Raw genomic sequence first — 20,289 nt, forward strand, 5'->3', positions numbered from 1 at the left:
TTAAAAAGAATACATTTGACTCAGTTCTGATGAGATGGATGAAACTGGAGCCGATTATACAGAGTGAAGTAAGCCAGAAAGAAAAACACCAATACAGTATACTAACACATATATATGGAATTTAGAAAGATGGCAATGATGACCCTGTATGCAGGACAGCAAAAAAGACACAGATGGGTATAGCGGACTTTTGGACTCAGTGGAAGAGGGAGAGGGTGAGATGATTTGGGAGAATGACATTGAAACATGTATAATATCATGTAAGAATTGAATTGCCAGTCTATGTCTGATGCAGGATATGGCATGCTTGGGGCTGGTACGCGGGGATGACCCAGAGAGAGGTTGTGGGGAGGGGGGTGGGAGGGGGGTTCATGTTTGGGAACGCATGTACACCCGTGGTGGATTCATGTCAATGTATGCCAAAACCAATACAGAATTGTAAAGTAAAAAAAATAAATTATTAAATATATATATATATATATTAAAAAAAAGAAAGAAGGAAGCAATTATTTCTTACTCATTATGAGCTTTGGGGATTTTGCTTTGCTGGGCTGGAATAACAGCTATCTGAGAGCTATTTCTAGATAGACATTCTCTACTATAAGCAAGATACTGTGAAATTTACTTTGAGAACTTTAAATTTTTTAAACTTTAATACCTTCTCAATTCAACTTTATGACACCACACACAAGAAGGTATTTTATGCTAAAAGTAATGAAAAGCTTTTCCTCTATGCTCTTAGGTTCTGTATTTGAGACATGAAAATTAAACTAGCAAGAGACAGTTTAAGAGGAGAAAGGCATACATATTTTATGTACATGGAGACTCTACAGAAAAGAGTGAAAACCCAAAGAAGTGTTTAACTGAGGGCTTATCTATCATTTTAAAAAGAGCAACGCGGTGTGGGATGAGCAGTGAGAGGCTTCAGAGGCCACTAACGTGCCTGAGGCAGCACCAACTCAAGAGTATCCCAAGATACGCAGGCCACCTGGAGCCGACAAGGGTTCCCAGGCACCCAAATCTACCGAAAACTTCTGTGTCTCCCATTTGGCTACTGGAGACATGCTAAGAGTCTTCTGGCTCAGATCTGGGAGAAAAGCTGAAGGCAACTATGGATGCTGGAAAACTGATGAGTGATGAAACAGCCACAGAGCTCATTGAGAAGAATTGGGAGATCTCTCCATGCAGAAATAATATTCTTCTAGATGGCTTCTCCCAGACTGTGAGGCAGGCAGAAAGGCTTGGTAACTTCACCAAGAAGAGGAAAGACAAGCTTGATTCTGTGATTGAGTTCAGCATCCCAGGCTCTCTGCTAATCCAGAGACTCACAGGAAGGCCCCCAGAATGGCCATTACTACACAAGGAGTTCAATCCCCGAAAGGCATCCATGAAAGATAGTATCACAGAGGAACCCTTGATCCACTGATCAGATGATAATTCAGTTCAGTTCAGTCACTCAGTCGTGTCTGACTCTTTGTGATCCCATGAATCGCAGCACGCCAGGCCTCCCTGTCCATCACCAACTCCTGGAGTTCACTCAGATTTATGTCCATCAAGTCAATGATGCCACCCAGCCATCTCATCCTCTGTCGTCCCCTTCTCCTCCTGCCCCCAATCCCTCCCAGAATCAGAGTCTTTTCCAATGAGTCAACACTTCCCATGAGGTGACCAAAGTACTGGAGTTTCAGCTTTAGCATCATTCTCTCCAAAGAAATCCCAAGGCTGATCTCCAGAATGGACTGGCTGGATCTCCTGGCAGTCCAAGAGACTCTCAACAGGCTTCTCCAACACCACAGTTCAAAAGCATCAATTCTTTGGCACTCAGCCTTCTTCACAGTCCAACTCTCATATCCATACATGACAACTGGAAAAACCATAGCCTTGACTAGACAGACCTTAGTCGGCAAAGTAATGTCTCTGCTTTTGAATATGCTATCTAGGTTGGTCATAACTTTTCTTCCAAGGAGTAAGTGTCTTTTAATTTCATGGCTACAGTCACCATCTGCAGTGATTTTGGAGCCCCCCAAAAATAGTTTGACACTGTTTCCACTGTTTCCCCATCTATTTCCCATGAAGTGATGGGATTGGATGCCATAATCTTCGTTTTCTGAATGTTGAGTTTTAAGCCAACTTTTTCACTCTCCTCTTTCACTTTCATGAAGAGGCTTTTTAGTTCCTCTTCACTTTCTGCCATAAGGGTGGTGTCATCTGCATATTTGAGGTTATTGATATTTCTCCTGACACTCTTGATTCCAGCTTGTGCTTCTTCCAGTCCAGCGTTTCTCATGATGTACTCTGCATAGAAGTTAAATAAGCCGGGTGACAATATACAGCTGTGATGTACTCCTTTTCCTATTTGGAACCAGTCTGTTGTTCCATGTCCAGTTCTAACTGTTGCTTCCTGACCTGCATACAGATTTCTCAACAGGCAGGTCAGGTGGTCTGGTATTCCCATCTCTTTCAGAATTTTCCACAGTTTATTGTGATCCACACAGTCAAAGGCTTTGACATAGTCAATAAAGCAGAAATAGATGTTTTTCTGGAACTCTCTTGCTTTTTTGATGATCCAGCGGATGTTGGTAATTTGATCTCTGCTTCCTCTGCCTTTTCTAAAACCAGCTTGAACATCAGGAAGTTCATGGTTCACGTATTGCTGAAGCCTGGCTTGGAGAATTTTGAGCATTACTTTACTAGCATGTGAGATGAATGCAATTGTGCTGTAGTTTGAGGATTCTTTGGCATTGCCTTTCTTTGGAATTGGAATGAAAACTGACTTTTTCCAGTCCTGTGGCCACTGCTGAGTTTTCCCAATTTGCTGGCATATTGAGTGTAGCACTTTCACAGCATCCATCTTTCAGTATTTGAAATAGCTCAACTGGAATTCCATCACCTCCACTAGCTTTGTTCATAGTGATCCTTCCTAAGGCCCACTTGACTTCACATTCCAGGATGTCTGGCTCTAGATGAGTGATCACACCATCATGATTATCCGGATCGTGAAGATCTTTTTTTGTACAGTTCTTCTGTGTATTCTTGCCAACTCTTCTTAATATCTTCTGCTTCTGTTAGGTCCATACCATTTCTGTCCTTTATTGAGCCCATCTTTGCATGAAATGTTCCCTTGGTATCTCTAATTTTCTTGAAGAGATCTCTAGTCTTTCCCATTCTGTTGTTTTCCTCTATTTCTTTGCACTGATCGCTGAAGAAAGCTTTCTTATCTCTTCTTGCTATTCTTTGGAACTCTGCATTCAGATGCTTATATCTTTCCTTTTCTCCTTTGCTTTTCACTTCTCTTCTTTTCACAGCTATCTGTAAGTCCTCCCCAGACCTTTTTTTGCCTTTTTTGCCTTTTTTGCATTTATTTTCCATGGGGATGGTCTTGATCCCTGTCTCCTGTACAATGTTATGAACCTCATTCCATAGTTCATCAGGTACTCTATCTATCAGATCTAGGCCCTTAAATCTATTTCTCACTTCCACTGTATAATCATAAGGGATTTGATCTAGGTCATACCTGAATGGCCTAGCGGTTTTCCCTTTCTTCAATTTAAGTCTGAATTTGGTAATAAGGAGTTCATGATCTGAGCCACAGTCAGCTCCTGGTCAAGGCCTTGAAAATCCACCCTGAGACCTACCACAGTGAGGCCATCCATTGGTGGAGTAAGACAGTAAAGGGGCTCCACTCTGCCATGCATGCATCCCAGACCCGTGATGTCCTGTTTGCAGCATCCTAGCAGCATTGTCCTAAGCCACATCCCAGAAACAGAAGGCCAGGCAGGACCACATCGCTGCTCATCACCACATGGCCTGGTCCCTGCCCGTAGGTACTGTGCAGAGGGGAGGGTGGTCAGGGTAAGGCTGGAGGGGAGGAGATGGAGGGCACAAGACAGGAAGAGTGGCCATGCTGCAGTGAATCAATTCCTTTTATGAAGCCGGAGTCTTAAAATGTATAGACAAAGGGGAAAACTAATTTTTAAAAACAGTAACTGGAGGGTATAGGTAGAAACGGAGATGTAGCATTATTTGTAAGGAATCACATTTTCATTTACTCTGGACTGGTGACAATATTTCACAAAGCCAGTGCCCTAAGACTTCAGCTTTTATCAGAGCCTCCTGCCAACCCAGGTATGCAGGAAGTCCCACTGTCGCCTTGCCATCCTGTAGCTTGGATCAGGGCGGAAGTTGACTACTAACCTGGTTCCCCATAGCATGAGATCAAAACATCATCTTCACACTGGAAAGGGACACAGAGTGTGTTCCAGGGACAGTGGCTCAACTAATCAAATTTACTGGTGTCAGGAGGCAGGTGGGACAGGCTGGTGTCTCTCCCTTCCCAATTCAGCACTGATTTACCAGCCCACCTGCCCTCGTGGGTAAGCTCACGGCAACCACCCAGCACACATCACAGCCCTACACTGTTGCCTTCTTCCATCCACATCGTGCAAAAGGATCCTTTTTGTTAAATGAGCAAGTATCCTAAGCAACATCATTCAAAGACTGCCCTTTTCATCCTCAAATCCTATGACTGACATCACTCAACAGCCCTAGGATGTATCATTTTCAAGAAGGCATTTTCTTAACTGTCCTAATGCTGCCTTGTTTGGCCCCTAAATCAATAAAGTGTGCTAGAAGTTTATGTAATTTTTTTTTAAAGAGCAATAAGTTATGGAAGATGACTAAGAAATGTATGATAAGTAAGGGTTGTTTACTAAGAGGCATCCTACAGACTCGTTTCAGTGCTATCTCAGGTATTCCTGATACGGGAGAGGGAACACCTTTACAAATGGAAATGTATATTACCTTTGTAAGGGGAAATTTATGTCCTGCTCTCAGGCAGGAGGATGGAGGGTAGCAAGCTTGTGTTTGCCATTTTCCAATCGCCTTCAGCTCAAAATAATCCCTATGCCAAAATGACATTTTTTTGGAGGGTGGAATATTCTGATCCCTTTCAATGCCAATAAGGTTTTGGAATATTTAAAGGAATAACAAAATCTATTAGAAAGTCTAAAAAGGATGGGTATAAGGAAATGTCCTCATTCTCTGTTGGTTGCTATGCTGAGTATACAATTTATGTATCAATGTTATTTAAAATAATATATCCCCCAATTTAGCAACCCTACTTCCTGGAATATATTTAGATGCAATAACCAGATATATGCACAAAACTGTGTCTATATATTTGTTATATCAAAGTCAATTTTATAATAGCAATAAACAAGGGGGGGAACTAAATGTACATCTACATATGAATGAATAGATAAAGTATTATGGCCAAACTATGAACCAGTTATCTACAATATAGATTTTTATTTATTGACATGACAGATGTTTTTGTCATATCATCTAGTGAAAACATAGGTTATAGAATATACATCTATATACAGCATGACAATGTAAATTTTAAGTTAATAATATCTGTCTATGTAATTTTATAGAGAGATATCTATTTTTGCCAAAAGCTAGCCACACCAAGAACTGGAGTGGGTTGCCATTTGCTTCTCCAGTGAATAAAAATGGAATACTATAAAAAGTTTTGGGCTTCCCAGGTGGCACTAGTGGTAAAGAGCCCACCTACCTATGCAGAAGACATAAAAACCATAATTTTGATCCCTGTATAGGAAAGATCTCCTGGAGGAGGGCATGGCAACCCACTCCAGTATTTTTGCCTGGAGAATCCCAGGGACAGGGGAGCCTGGTGGGCTACAGTCCATGGGGTCACAGAGGTGGACACAACTGAGATGACCTAGCACGCACGTACGCACTGTAAAAGATTTAGGTATGTTCTTGATATCAACAAGAACTTGAAATGTTGCCACTATATAACCCACAACTCTGAAAAATAGATCAATTTCACAGTACATGTCCACAGAGAGTGGGCAGAGCATCAGAACAATGGGGAAAAATCTTGACCTTCAGCTCCATGCTCTTTTCTAGTGAGTTTGCATGCACGTGCCTGCTAAGTTGCTTCAGTTGTGTCTGACTCCTGTGACAACATGGGCTCTAGCCCACCAGGTGCCTCTGCCCATAGGATTCTCCAGGCAAGAATAAGGAGTGGGTTGCCATGACCTCCTCCAGGGGATCTTCCCAACTCAGGGATGGAACCCGAGTCTCCTATGGCTGCTCCCTTGCACGTGGATTCTTTACCACTGAGCCCCCCTTACTAGAGGGGAAGCCCTCTAGTAAGTTTATAGAATATCAAATAAAATCCCATCACATGGGTTAATCAAATGTTTTACTCTTAAATGAAAGTCTAGGAACTTTGCTAGTGGTTCAGTGGTTAAGACTCTGAGTTCCCAGTGCAGAGGACTCGGATTCAATCCATGATCAGGGAACTAAACTCCACACACTGCAACTAAGAGTCTGCATGCCACAACTAAAAATCCTGCATCCCACTACTCACCTGGTGCAGCCAAATAGATAAATATTAGAAAAAAAAAACAAGTCTAATATAGTGGCTTCCAACATTGCTCTTCAACTAGGATGTGATTCTTATCTTGTGATGCATTTTGAAAAAGTTGATTTCTCTGTGATGACAATGGTGTGAAAAACATTTACCTACTCCTTGGGTTTGTAAGTACAAAATCGAAAAACAACAGCAATAGCATTAAAAAGTCATTCCAAATTTTATTTGTAAGAGTGGAATCGTTTAAGTGTTTTGTAAAACCTTGTCTATAGACCAGCCTACAGGAATGTTTAATTTTCTCCATGATGTTTGCCCTGGATCTCAGGAATGGTCCTACTTCCTTCCCTGTCATTTTATATGTGTGTGTTCAATCGCTCAGTTATGACTGACTCTTTGCAACTCCATGGACTGTAGCCCGCCTGGCTCCTCTGTCCATGGAATTTTCCAGGCAAGAATATTGGAATGGGTTGCCATTTCCTACTCGAGGGGATCTTCCTGACCCAGGGTTGGAACCCTTCTCCTACACTTACAGCTGGGTGCCACCTGGGAAGCCCAGCATAGAAATTCAGGTTAAAGACCCCAAAACAAATGGTCAGGCTTAGAAACATTCAGTCAGGTCACCTATTTTATTTCTTTTAACCAAAATTAGATCTTTACAAGAATATCAACATCATACTTCTTAAAGCCACAGAAACTTGAGAGCTAAAAGGCAGCATGTGCTCAACTTGTGCTCAGCCGCTTCAATCATGACAGACTCTTTGTGACCCTGTGGACCATACCCCTCCAGGTGCCTCCATCTGTGGGATTTCCCAGGCAAGAATACTGGAGTGGGTTGCCATGTCCTTCTCCAGAGGATCTTCCCCTCCCAGGATCGAACCTGCGTCCCTGTGGCTCCTCCACTGGCAGGCAAATTCTTTACCACTGAGCCACCAGGGAGGCCGTGGAGAGTCTCAGAAATTTATGGTGGTGCTTGCTTTGGCAGAACATATAATAAAAATGTATAGTAAATGAGACGTCATTGTAAAGTGTAAATCTCAGAAGAACTTCTTTGCCATTGCACAAGTCCCAGTTATCTTCCACAATACCCTCTTATTGAGTCACTTTTTCCTAAAATAAGTATTAATAATTTCTGTCCTCACCCTTTACGTCAGCGCTTCCAGGATTTCTCGTCCTGGAATTTTACCCTTGCCCATGCCCTCCCCGATGCGGGGTTGAACCATCACAGCACTGTCAGAGTAAATCTTCCCCTCAATTGGTTGTTCCTGTCAAGCTAGTGGAGTGAGTCTGTTTTTCTCTGTCTCCTCCCTTAGTCACTGTGAAATGAGAACAATATGAGACTCTCCCTGGCTTCCTTTACTCTGCTTTCTTCATTCTGAAACAATGTACTGCTTTTCTGACATATAGAGCTCCGGTGGAAAGCATGTATGCCTATACCTTAAACTTCTTTTGGCCATTTGTTCTTGCTGCTCAGTCATTAAGTTGTGTCTGACTCTCTGTAACCCCATGGTCTGCAGCACATCAGGCTTCCCTGTCCTTCAATATCTCCAGGAGTTTGCTCAAATTCATGTCCACTGAGTCAGTGATGCTATCTAACCTATCTTATCCTCTGCCGCCCACTTTTCCTTTTGCCTTCAATCTTTCCCAGCATCAGGATATAAGGCAGTTCAATTCCGAGGCATATATTGACTTAAACTAGTTGTTTAGTAATCTCATCTATTTTTGTGGAAGGTTTTATGTAATTTAACTGACATTTAACTCTCCTTTCCCAAACATTGTTTTAATAGGACAAGAACCTTTGGGGGCAATTTTAAATTGATTCAAAATACTTTACATTTTAATAATTAAACAGTACTTTCCACAAAGTGAATTTAGGATCTTGCCCTAGTCTCTGAAGAAAAATCCTCAGAGGAATTTAATTAAAGATAACCTATTTCCCATATATTACATAAAATTTAATTAAAGAATCAATCTCTGCTTTTGACTCAAAGGGATTGGGCCAAAAGAATTAAAAACCTATATATGTTTAAAAAAAAATTCTAAAACTTGATACTTTGTATTCACCAGAAAACTACATTTTTTTTTTTTTTTCTCTTTTGACATACATTATCAAAATAAAACCATTCAGGGCAGTAGACCAATTTCACATTACTATTACAATATCAATACCACGTGGTATTGTTGTTGAGTCCTTTTGTTGTCAGTTTAAATATGAAGAAATTGGTTTTCCCTAGTGGGTAGGTGGTAAAGAATCTGCATGCTAATGCAGGAGACACAGGTGTGATCCCTTATTCAGGAAGATCCCACTTGCCAGGGAGCAACTGTCTGTGCCCCACACTACTGAGCCTGCGCGCTAGAGGCCAGGAGCACCCACCGAGCTCCACCGCGACCACCGAGGACCATGTGTCCAAGATCCCTGCTCTGCAGCAAGAGACGCGCCCACAGCAAGAAGCCACACCCCGCAGCTCGACCGCAGCCCCAGCCCCTGGCAACAAAGGAAGCTTGCACAGCAACGAAGACCCACCACTGCCAAAAACAAACAAATAGAATATTTAAAATATACATAAATATGAAGAAATCAAGATCAAATTGGATTGGTAAGTTGGCTAAAGTCACCAGTACACACAGCAGAACTAGAGATTTTTAATGTAAGACCAGTAATCCTCCCATTATATCCGTACCCAAGAGAGTCACCTACGATGAGAAAGTGGTCTGTAATATTTGTCCGGATGGGACTCCACAGTATATGGGCCAGCCAACAGTATGTAGATTCTAACTCACTGTCATCTGAGTTACAAGTTTAATCATCAGATCTCTTGGTCTGCACCCAAAACAGCTTAACTACCTTGAGCTACTTATTCACTCTACTTCTTTACTCCCCTGCCACGTAAGTTTCTAAATGTTCAAATACTTTTCAGTTTCATCTCCCAATATAACCAGCTTTCTAACTCCTTTGTAAATTAAACCTTCAGATGCTGTATCTCATTCTAGTAGTTCTCATATCCATGTAGTGTTTCTTTCCAAAGAACATACTATCCGTTGCAGTCTTAACCTGACAGTGAACTTGAGTAGGGGGAAAGATGATACTTACTTCTTTAAAATATATACAAATTTCTGCATATTTGAATATGTGCAAGTCCTTAAATTTTAATAATTTTTTGAGGGAAAATTTTTATTTTTCCAAAAGCACTTAATTTCATCTTAGTTGTAAGCCAGCGTTCATCATGGTAGGAATATTGGGGAGCTGGAGAGAAAGAAAGCATTGCTCAATACATATACGAAAGAAGAAGTAAAAGAAAGAAAGGCAGAGAAATACATTTTTCACTTATTGAAAAACATTTTTTGAGCACCTACTGTGTGAGATACCGAGTATTACCTGATAGAACACTTAAAAGAATGCAAATTACTTTCAAAAACATTGTCTAATTCAATAGTAATTAATAAAATCTGAATATTTACTAACGAATAAAATATTTTAATGTTACCTTATTAGAGTTTCTAGATTCACAATTGATACAGGGAAAAAATAAATCTTAACAGATAATGACTAAAGTTTGCAAAAAGTAATAGCTAAAGCTGAGCTCTTGAAACTGGATCCTGGCAAACAATTCTCAGAGGTATAAGGTACAGCTGTGCATTCAAACTTAAAATCACTACATCAGCTAATTTTAGACTATACTTATCAGTAATAATGGTATGTCATTGTTCTCATTTTTTCATTCTATATTACCCATGATTCCTGCTGTGACAGCTAAATTGTTCTCAAATTTACCATAGTCAAAAAAGTTTAAATTACACATGTGTATGATATTGTTTCTAGAACTTAAGAAAATTGACGATGATGATGATGGAGAGCTTACTCCTGACTTTTGACAAGTTTAGACTGAACTACAGCCAAAAAAGATTTTCAACGTATATAATAACAGCACTTTTTAGATATACAAGGAAACAACTTTTATCACATTTCATGAAGTCCTCATTCACTTGGAATAAACAGGATATTAATTATATGTATATATATTTTATGCTACTATTATATTTATTACTCTTTTGAGACTGTTTTAATGAACATAGCAGAATAGTAACCTGAAAGACTCAAATTTCCCATCTTATGTTTCATGCAGAGAGGTTAGCCAATACTAAGACTAGTTTCACTCAACTTTGGTTGGTTAATTACTTGTTTTGCTCACCAGCTGCACACTATTTGAGGGTAATATATGTGAAAATAAAATAAAGACAGGATTGTAAATGAGGTCCAACTGATCATGTTTTTCTCCTGTCCCATGATACCTCTCATCAAAATCTACTTATTTTATTTGGGCTTATTCAACTGGTAAAAAATCAGAAATAATAACATCTGAGAATTTTACTTACTGTGATTATAAACATATAAAGATTTCCTAATTAATCTTCCCAATAATCCTTACAATTAGGGAATAGTTTTTTTCCACCTAAAGAAAAGAGAGTTAAAGAAATTATTTGACAAAAGGATAAAGAGCTCAGTTGCAATATTGAATCTATTTGACTTAAAAATCCATTGTCCTTCCTCACTATTAGTCTAGTTTTGACACAAGAGATCAACCACGAAGGTAGTTCAATAATTCAGATGTGGAAGAAATTGTGGCTAGACTACACCAGTCAAGTTGGAAAGACAGAGAATAAGGGAAGGATGATGGCTCATCATATGGGATTTCTAAGAATATTTCAGCATGACTCAAAGTAGGGTAAGGTTCAGTAAACCTCAGTGACCTCCCAGAAGTCTGTAATGCAATTTGATTCAAGAAATATGGTTGCTAATTATTGCCCTGATCCCACTTTCCAATCCAAATTACAGCCTGACATGTACTCAAAAGCCTGTTGCATATAATAAGACTATTTAAATTCCACAGTGGATATTATTGCTTCTTTTTTTGTTCATTTCAAAACAGTTTTTTTTTAAATAAGCCTATAAAAATGTATACACATTATATATTAGGCTTGTGAAATAAGCAAAATCCACTATTTAACATTTATTTCAAGTATGCTTTGAGCAGATTTTCTGAAGTGGAAATTCTTACCTTTTAATTTGTTCTTTTTCTCTCTTATTTATTCTAAACTTGTTCTCAATTTCACAAAAACCATTCCTGAATGGTCTATTAAGCCAATAACAATTTATCTTGTAGTGGTGTAAGTCATGTACCTGGTACTGTTTTAGCCCCCAGGGAAACAGAAGTGAATAAGATGTGGTAGTTGCCCACTGGAAATTCACAGTCTCTTAGAGAGCCTGGTAAATAAATTCAATATAACGAGGTGAGGTCCTTGTATAGATTCTCAGATGCACAATGCGGGAGAAAGGAAAACAGAGCCACTTGCTTCTTATTCCTGTAATCTTTGCTCTTAAAGCTAGAATTGGCTTTTGACTCTCATATATTACAACTGCTAAGCTAAATTGACTTTGCACATTAATCTGATCACACCTTCCTAGTTTAAATTATATTAACAGTCTCCCATCATATAAATTAGAACATCTGACCAAGACAGAAGTCTGTATAAATTCTAGTCCTTCACTACCTTTCATTTCTCTTTACACTAAACTAAATACCATCAGTTTTGCCATATCACAAAAATATCTTAAAGGCTCTTCCTCTTTCTTCTAGCTAACTCCTAGTTAAATTTTCTGATGACTCTCTTTTTTCCTAATATCCTCTTAATTTTAGCTCAAGATTTGCATTCTCCAGGAATTCTTCCTGACCCTAGAGCATGATTTCAGTGCACATAACTTGTGCTCCCAAAGCAGCATGATTATAAGGCTAACACTAAATTGTTAATTAGTTTTCTATGCTGCATAGTAAATTACCACAAACTTAGCAGTTTAAAACAATTTAAAATAATTTCACATTTATCTAACATTTCCTGTGGATTAGGATTCTGGGCACAGTTAAATTGCAGGAATATAATCAAGGTGTCAGTAGTCAGTACTGGGTTCTCACTGGGAAGTTCAATGTGGACTTCAAATGCTTACATCTATACTTCAGGCAAAAATGATACCTTTTAAGAGATCAGAGAATCTACATTCTGAACTTGCTTTTACAGTACAATAAAGAGGTTCGAGTTTGAAATGTAGTTACAGTGAGATAATGTCAGTAGAGTAGATTCAGTCAACACAAGTAATTAATTTCTTTGATTTGGCCTAAAAATGTGTACAGTAGTAGCTGTGACATCAGCTGACTTAAATCTATACCCAGGAAGCAGGACTGAATACCATGGCTCCAGGGATTTCATTCACAGCTGGTGAAACCACTTGAAAAACTTTCATAGAGCTGAATGTATCAAATCATTGACTATAATTCACAATAGATACACTAGGGTCTCTGCTCTCATGACTGACCCAATGGATGCAGCCGTAACACAGCAGTGATGCCACCGTTTCTTCAGGTGAAGTTTATACAGGTATGCAGCACAAAGTAGTCCAGGACCAAGCAAGTACCTTGTGAGGCACATGCGCAGTGCTGTAAATGATCTCAGCTGTTACATAGCCATTATTTACAAAACCTGGGGCTAGAGAGTCTGAACACGCCATCTTGTCTACAATTGTTCTTTCTCTACAGGCAGCTAGGAGCCATCTTTCATCCTTCAAAATTCTCTATCAAAGTTTCATAAATGGGAATATCTAGCCATGGTGACAGGCATAATGAGGAAGAGGAGGGTGGATGGAGGTAATAATGAATTCTTCCTGGCTAGTCATAAGTCATTAGTTGATAACTATTGATTATGTCAATGGTAAAAAAAATTATTAAAAACAAAAAGTTGTCCAGTGTGTTCAGAAGGAATTACTTTGCTCTCTGCCTACAACATAGCATCAAAAAAAAAATCTTTTCATAAAAAATAGTAATAATACCATGCATTTACTGAACAATTACTGGACATACTCAGAGTTAATCAGACATTATCTACTTTAGTTCTCTTTACTAATTATGAGGCATTTTTTACTGCAAATTTACAGATTAAGTACAATGATTATTATGGCATTTTTGCTCACCAGCCTACCACCTTCATTCCTCAGATTGACAGCAGCCACTGGAACACAACTTTCATTCCTGGTGTGACCTCATGGATCAATTGAACCTTGTTCTCAAATAATTGTGAATTATTGTGATTATGATTTTGACTTGTTTGGTGGTTAGCTGGCAGATTCACTCTGAGATTTGCCTTTATTTGCAACCCCTTGGAACTCTGTCAGTGCTAGAATGGCCTCTTGGTAAGAACTTTTCAAAAATATTTTAAAATATGTATTATAACAGCCACCTGTGGCAAGGCAGAGAAGATGGGGCAAGATATTCTAAGACAGGACTAAAAGACTGAGGAAAATGAGGCTAAGGAAGAAAATACATGGGGAAATGAGGGCTCTTCGCATCAGAGAGCAACATCATGCTCAGGGATGAATATAGGCCCATAAAAGTCCTCAAGGGATCGTGGACTCAACTTCTAGCTGATATATTAGCACTGAATAAGCAGAAGAAAAAGGCTGAGGCAGAGTTATAACTGCCCTGGCTAAGCATTGGAGTGCTATAACTCAGAACCAATCTACAAAGAATGAGAGTAGTTTTTGCTTTATTTGTTTTTCTTTTTGGCTTCAGGAGTATAAAGAAATCTCTGTCAGGTCATTGGCTGACTGCTAAGCTAATGGATTGAGACTCCATAACATCATGACAGGAAATACTGTCTTGCAAAATAGTTTGGAAAAGTCACTGAAAAGTCTGGATGACTGCAGTCAAAAAAAGCAACAGAGCAAAGTTTCTGGGAGTGGGTGGAGGAGGGAGGATCTGAATTTTAGTTATTACATTGTAATATTCAAATTCTCCAGTTTTTAAACAAAACAATTATGAGACAAGGACAATAGAGCTCATTAACAAGAATCAACAGAGAAGGCAATCGTACCCCATTCCAGTACTCTTGCCTGGAAAATCTCATGGATGGAGGAGCCTGGAAGGCTGCAGTCCATGGGGTCACTGAGGGTCAGACATGACTGAGTGACTTCACTTTCACTTTTCACTTTCATGCATTGGAGAAGGAAATGGCAACCCACTCCAGTGTTCTTGCCTGGAGAATCCCAGGGACGAGGAAGCCTGGTGGGCTGCCATCTATGGGGCTGCACAGAATTGGACATGACTGAAGCGACTTAGCAGCAGCAGCAGCAACAAGAATCAAAGAAATTTCAGAAACCATTCTCAAGGAAGCAGAGACATTGGACTTACAACTGTCTTAAACATGCTCAAAGGGCTAAAGAAAACCATGGACAAAAATCAAAGGAAAACAGGAAAACTATTACAGAATGTACTAATCTTTATCACTAATAGAGCATGTCAATTTGTTGTATAGTCACTAGGTTGGTGCCCAATACTTCTGTGATTCCATGGAAGGTAGCCTGCCAGGCTCCTCTATCCATGAGATTTCCCAGATGGTATGGGGAGTGGGGGGAGGGGTTCAGGATGGGGAACACGTGTATACCTGTGGCGGATTCATGTTGATATATGGCAAAACCAATACAATATTGTAAAATAATTAACCTCTAATTAAAATAAATTTATATATTTTTTTAAATCTATTATTTATTTTTTAATTTTAATTTTTACTTTATTTTACTTTACAATACTGTATTGGTTTTGCCATATATTGACATGAATCCACCACAAGTGTACATGAGTTCCCAAACATGAAACCCCCCTCCCACCTTCCACCCCATATCATCTCTCTGGATCAAAAATAAAAATAAAAGGCACAGGAAAAAAAAAAAAGAATACTGATGTGGGTGGCCATTTCCTTGTCCAAGGGATTGTCCCAACCTAAGGATCAAAGCCAGGTCACCTACATTGGCAGGAGGATTCTTTACTACTGAGCCACCAGAGAAGAATATCAATGAAGACCTACAAATTATTTTAAAAAGAGCCAAATAAATATGCTAGAGTTGAGACATACAAAACTGAAATGAAAATCTCATTACAAGAGCCCAATAATAGATTTGGGCAGGCAAAAGAATCAACAAACTTGAGGATAGGTCAACTGAAACTATCTTGACTGAAAGATAAAAGAATGAAAACAAATGGATAGTTAAAAGGAAATGGGAATGGAATCAAAATGATACACTAGAAAAAAGTCAGTTAGAAAAACAGAAAGCATTAATGAAAATTCAGGAACAAAAAAGATATAAGAAAGCAAATAGAAAAATGGCAGAAGTCCTCTCTTATTAGTAATTACTGTAAATATACATTGAAACACAATTCAATGCACTAAAAAGCAGAATAGGCCTATTGTTAAATATTTTCTCTGAAGATATTCAAATATCCAACAAGTCCATGAAAAGAGGCCCAACATCCTTAGTCATTTGGAGAAGGTAATGGCACCCCACTCCAGTACTCTTGCCTGGAGAATCCCAGGGACAGGGGAGCCTGGTGGGCTACCGTCTATGGGGTCGCATAGAGTCGGACACAACTGAAGCAATTTAGCAGCAGCAGCATCCTTAGTCATTAAGCAAATGCAAATCAAAACCATAATAAGACATCACTTCACACCTAGTAGAACAACTACGAAAAAAAATGGGAAATGGCAAGCATTAGTGAAAATGTGGAAAAACTGGGACTTTCCTTATTACTGGTGGGAATGTAAAATCATGCAGCTATTGCAGAAAACAGTTTAGTCATTCCTGTTTAAACAAAGAATTACCTTGTGTTCCAGCAATTTCACTTCTGAGTGTGTACCCAAGAGAAATGAAAACAGGTGTTCAAACAAAAACTTGCACATGAATGTTCATAGCGGCACTATAGCCAAATCAAGGAAATGACCCAAAGGCCCATCAACTGATTAATGAATATGCCAAACATGGGATATTCAGATAATGGAATAGCATTCAGCCATAAAAAGGAATGAAGTACTTATACCTATTACAGAATGAATGAACCTTATAAACATTAGGCTAAGTGAAAGAAACCAGAGACAAAAGCCAACATGTGTGATTCCATTTACATAAATATTAACAATAAGCAAATCCATAGAGACAGGAAGCAGATTAGTGGTCGCAAAGGCTTGGAGGTAGAAGGTGTTGAACATGAGTGCTAAATATATGTGAAGTTTCCTATTGGAGTATGAAAAAATATTCTGGAACTAAATAGTAGTGATAGTTGTACAACTTTGTAAATGTACTGTCACTAAGGTTGAATTACATCATATTTTAACACCTTAAAAAATTTGAAACAAGTTAAAAGAAAGAGCAATATAAACAATTTGATAGTTTCTTAGAGGAAGACAGCTTGGAAATATTACAGACTCAGAAAAATAATACAAAATCAAGCCTTATTACTTATTAGTTGCTACCATTTATTAATAGATACTTTATGGAGATTAAAACAAAAATATATGAAAATTTACCAATGTAGAACTTGACCCATTGAAAGTTTTCTATACCTATTGATTGAATCTAAACTTCTTCAGTTAAAGATATATATTTTGGTGTTACTGCTTTAGGGACATTTTTGTATAATTATCCAGTTATTTAATAGAGCTGTTATAGATATACTGGGTCCAGAGTCAGACTGATATTGCCCAAGTTTAAATCTGGGTTCTTTTATTCAGTAACCTTCAGACATTTGCTTTACCTCTTTCTGCCTCAGTTTTCTCATTTATAAAATGGGGATAAACATAGAATTTTACCTTCAAAGGAATGAGAATTATAGTGGTATATGTTTGACAAAGCTGTCACACAATAGTAGGCTTTAAAATCAGCCCTCAACAGATGTTTTTCTTATCACCATCATCATCATCATTGCAAAGATTGACCTTTCTGCTATTAGGTCCCACTCCTTATTCATAAGAAGAAAGAAAATAGTTCACACTTTAAGAAATTTTGTATTGAAGTATAGTTGATCTACAATGCTGTGTTAGTTTCAGGTGTACAGTTATATATGTGTGTGTGTGTGTACATAGATATCTTCTTTTTTAGATTATTTTCCATTATATATTACTAGAAGATATTGAATATAGTTCCCTGTACTATACTGTCAATCTTGTTGTTTTTACTTTTATATATTAGTGTATATCTGTTAAACCCAAACTTCTAATTTTTCCTTCCCCACCCCCTCTTACCCTTTGGGTAACCATAAGATTGTTATGTCTGTAATTCACACTTTGAATGGGAAGGTAGATTATCTCAATGAAACCATTTCTTTCCTCATTCCTAGTAGGAAATGTTCCTTCCAACTGGTTTCTGTACTGTTTTGCCTCATGAAACCTATATCCTCACCCTAACTGAGTTTTCCAGTCTAGTGGTGTAGCCTGCCCAGATATTTATTTCTATTGTTCTTTAGGACAATATTCATAATTGCTCTTCCTTGGGTTCATGAACCAATGACCCTTGCATTACCTCCATTTTGTCTGGGACGAATTCATAAATTGCTGCTTTTTTTAGGAAAAAAGGTAAGACATGCTGAACCATTAGGTCTTTTAGTCCTGAAATTAGCTCTATAGTTTTATTTAAAAAAAAACTTTTGGTGAATTCAAAATTTTCTAGTTGGAAAAAAAAAAATGAAACAGTGATAACTCGTATCCAGAATAGTCTATTTATCTCATCACTACCATCTAGGTGTCATGAACTAGACCATGAATCAGAACAATTTGTTCTACAAAGGTAGGAGTACAAATCCTCAGGTTGTCAAAAAGCAATTTCTCAATAGGCCAGCTGAGAAGATAATTCAATAAAGCTTAGAAACTTGTTGAAATCTGTCCCCTTGCTACACTCCTTGCTAAGAAATATATTTAGAAGATTCTAAGAAAACAAAAAGCTTGTCAGTACATACCCAGGGAAAAACCATAACAGAAGTATAAAATATTAGCATGCTCCAAACACATAAGTTTGAATATTCAGTAGTTAACATATTCTTGAATTTTACTCTAAGTAGTGGTGAAAAGCTCAAACTGTTTACAATTATTTTAAAAAAAAAATAGGAACATAAGAATAAAACACAAAGTTATATGAGGAAAACACAAACAAATCTGCCACATATTTCCTCAGAGTACCACCAAAAGTGGCTGATAATTTAAGAAAATTATATACCCTCAATTTTCCAGTGGCTCAGATGGTAAAGAATCTGCTTGTAATGCAAGAGTCAGTCCCTGGATGGGGAAGACCCACTGGAGAAAAGAATGGCTACCCATTCCACTCTTCTTGCCTGAGGAATTCTGTGGACAAAGAAGCATGGTAGATAGGCTGCAGTCCGTGGGGTTGCAAAAAGCTGGATACAACTGAGTGACTAACACCTTCATTTTCAAAAACATTCAGAGGATGAGATAGAGGAACTTAGAGCCTATTATACAGACTGAAGTAAGTCAGAAAGAGAAAGATAAATATCATATGCTAAGGCACATATATATGGTATCTAGAAAAATGGTACTGAAGAATTTATTTGAAGGGCAGCAATGGAAAAAAAGACATAGAGAATAGACTTAGGCACATGCAGAGAGGGAAGGGGAGGAGAGGGTGAGATATATGTTGAGAGTAACATGGAAACTTACATTACCATATGTAAAACAGATAGCCAATGGGAATTTGCTGTGTGTCTCAGGAAACTCAAACATGGGTTCTGTATCAACCTAGAGGGGTGGGATGGGTGGGTGATATGGGAGGGAGGTTCAAAAGAAAGGGGATATATGTATACCTATGGCTGATTCATGTTGAGGTTTGACAGAAAACAACAAAATACTGTAAAGCAATTATCCTTTAATTGAAAAATAAATATTAAAAATACTCAGAGGAAAGCAAATTTAAAAAAATAATGAAATAATGAAATAAAACAATAATGAAATAATTTCAATGATAATTGTAATCTATGATTCTTAAGTGATACTATGGGGAACTTCCAAATATACAAAATAGACAAAATGCTATGAACTTCAATATAGTCGTTATCCAGCTTCACCAATTATCAACTCATGCACATTTTGTTTCATCTCTCCTCCATCGTCTTTTCCCACTCATATTTAACTGAAGCAAATTCTAGCCTTCAAGTCATTTCATTACAAGTACATATTTTTTTATGTATCTCAAGTATATGGTGTTGGAGGAAGTACACCCTGAGTTCACCTCCTCCCATGCACACACCAAAATTGCAACTATTTACAGAGCAAGTATCAATGAGAATGACTAGATAACTGGCAGAAAAGATTTTCCATAACTATAGACATAAAGACAGAGGGAAGGAGTCATAATTTTCCATAGTTTGGGGTACTTTCATAATGACAAACACTAAATTGGTTAGAAGCCACTGCACAACATACAAACAGGAATTTCTGGATACTTTGGGTTGCATAGTCATCTTAATATTACAAAATTGTATACACACAGACTCACATATTCCTCCCTTGGTGTCTGTGGGGGACCGGTTCCAAGACCCACCATGGATACCAAAATCCATATATGCTCAAGTTCCATAGTCATCCCACTGTAGTTCCAAATCCTCAGATTCAACCACAATGGATCATGTGGTACTGTGTTTATTTATTGAAAAAAACCCACATACAAGTGGACACATGCCATTCTGATTAAGGGTTAGCTGTGTATATACATATACATGTGTGTACAATTTTTTTTTTTTGCCTTTTCACTGAGCATTAATATGTGAAAAACCTGTCAGTTCAATTCAGTTGCTCAGTCGTGTCCGACTCTGTGACTCCATGGATTGCAAAATGCCAGGCTTCCCTGTCCATCACCAATTCCCGCAGTTTACTCAAACTCATGTCCATCAAGTCAGTGATGCCATCCAACCATTTCATCCTCTGTCGTCCCCTTCTCCTCCCACCTTCAGTCTTTCCCAGCATCAGGGTCTTTTCAAATAAGTCAGTTCTTCCCATCAGGTGGCCAAAGT

The 20,289-nt window shown here is 38.3% G+C and overlaps 1 pseudogene; it reads left to right on the top strand.

The window, feature by feature from the left end:
• Window positions 1-10,273, top strand: part of LOC120874838 — a 48,010-nt pseudogene extending 37,737 nt beyond the window's left edge.
• Window positions 10,274-20,289: the final 10,016 nt, after the last annotated feature.

The sequence above is a fragment of the Oryx dammah genome, unplaced genomic scaffold (assembly GCF_014754425.2).
Source record: "Oryx dammah isolate SB20612 unplaced genomic scaffold, SCBI_Odam_1.1 HiC_scaffold_15, whole genome shotgun sequence".
Classification (NCBI taxonomy): Eukaryota; Metazoa; Chordata; class Mammalia; order Artiodactyla; family Bovidae; genus Oryx; species Oryx dammah.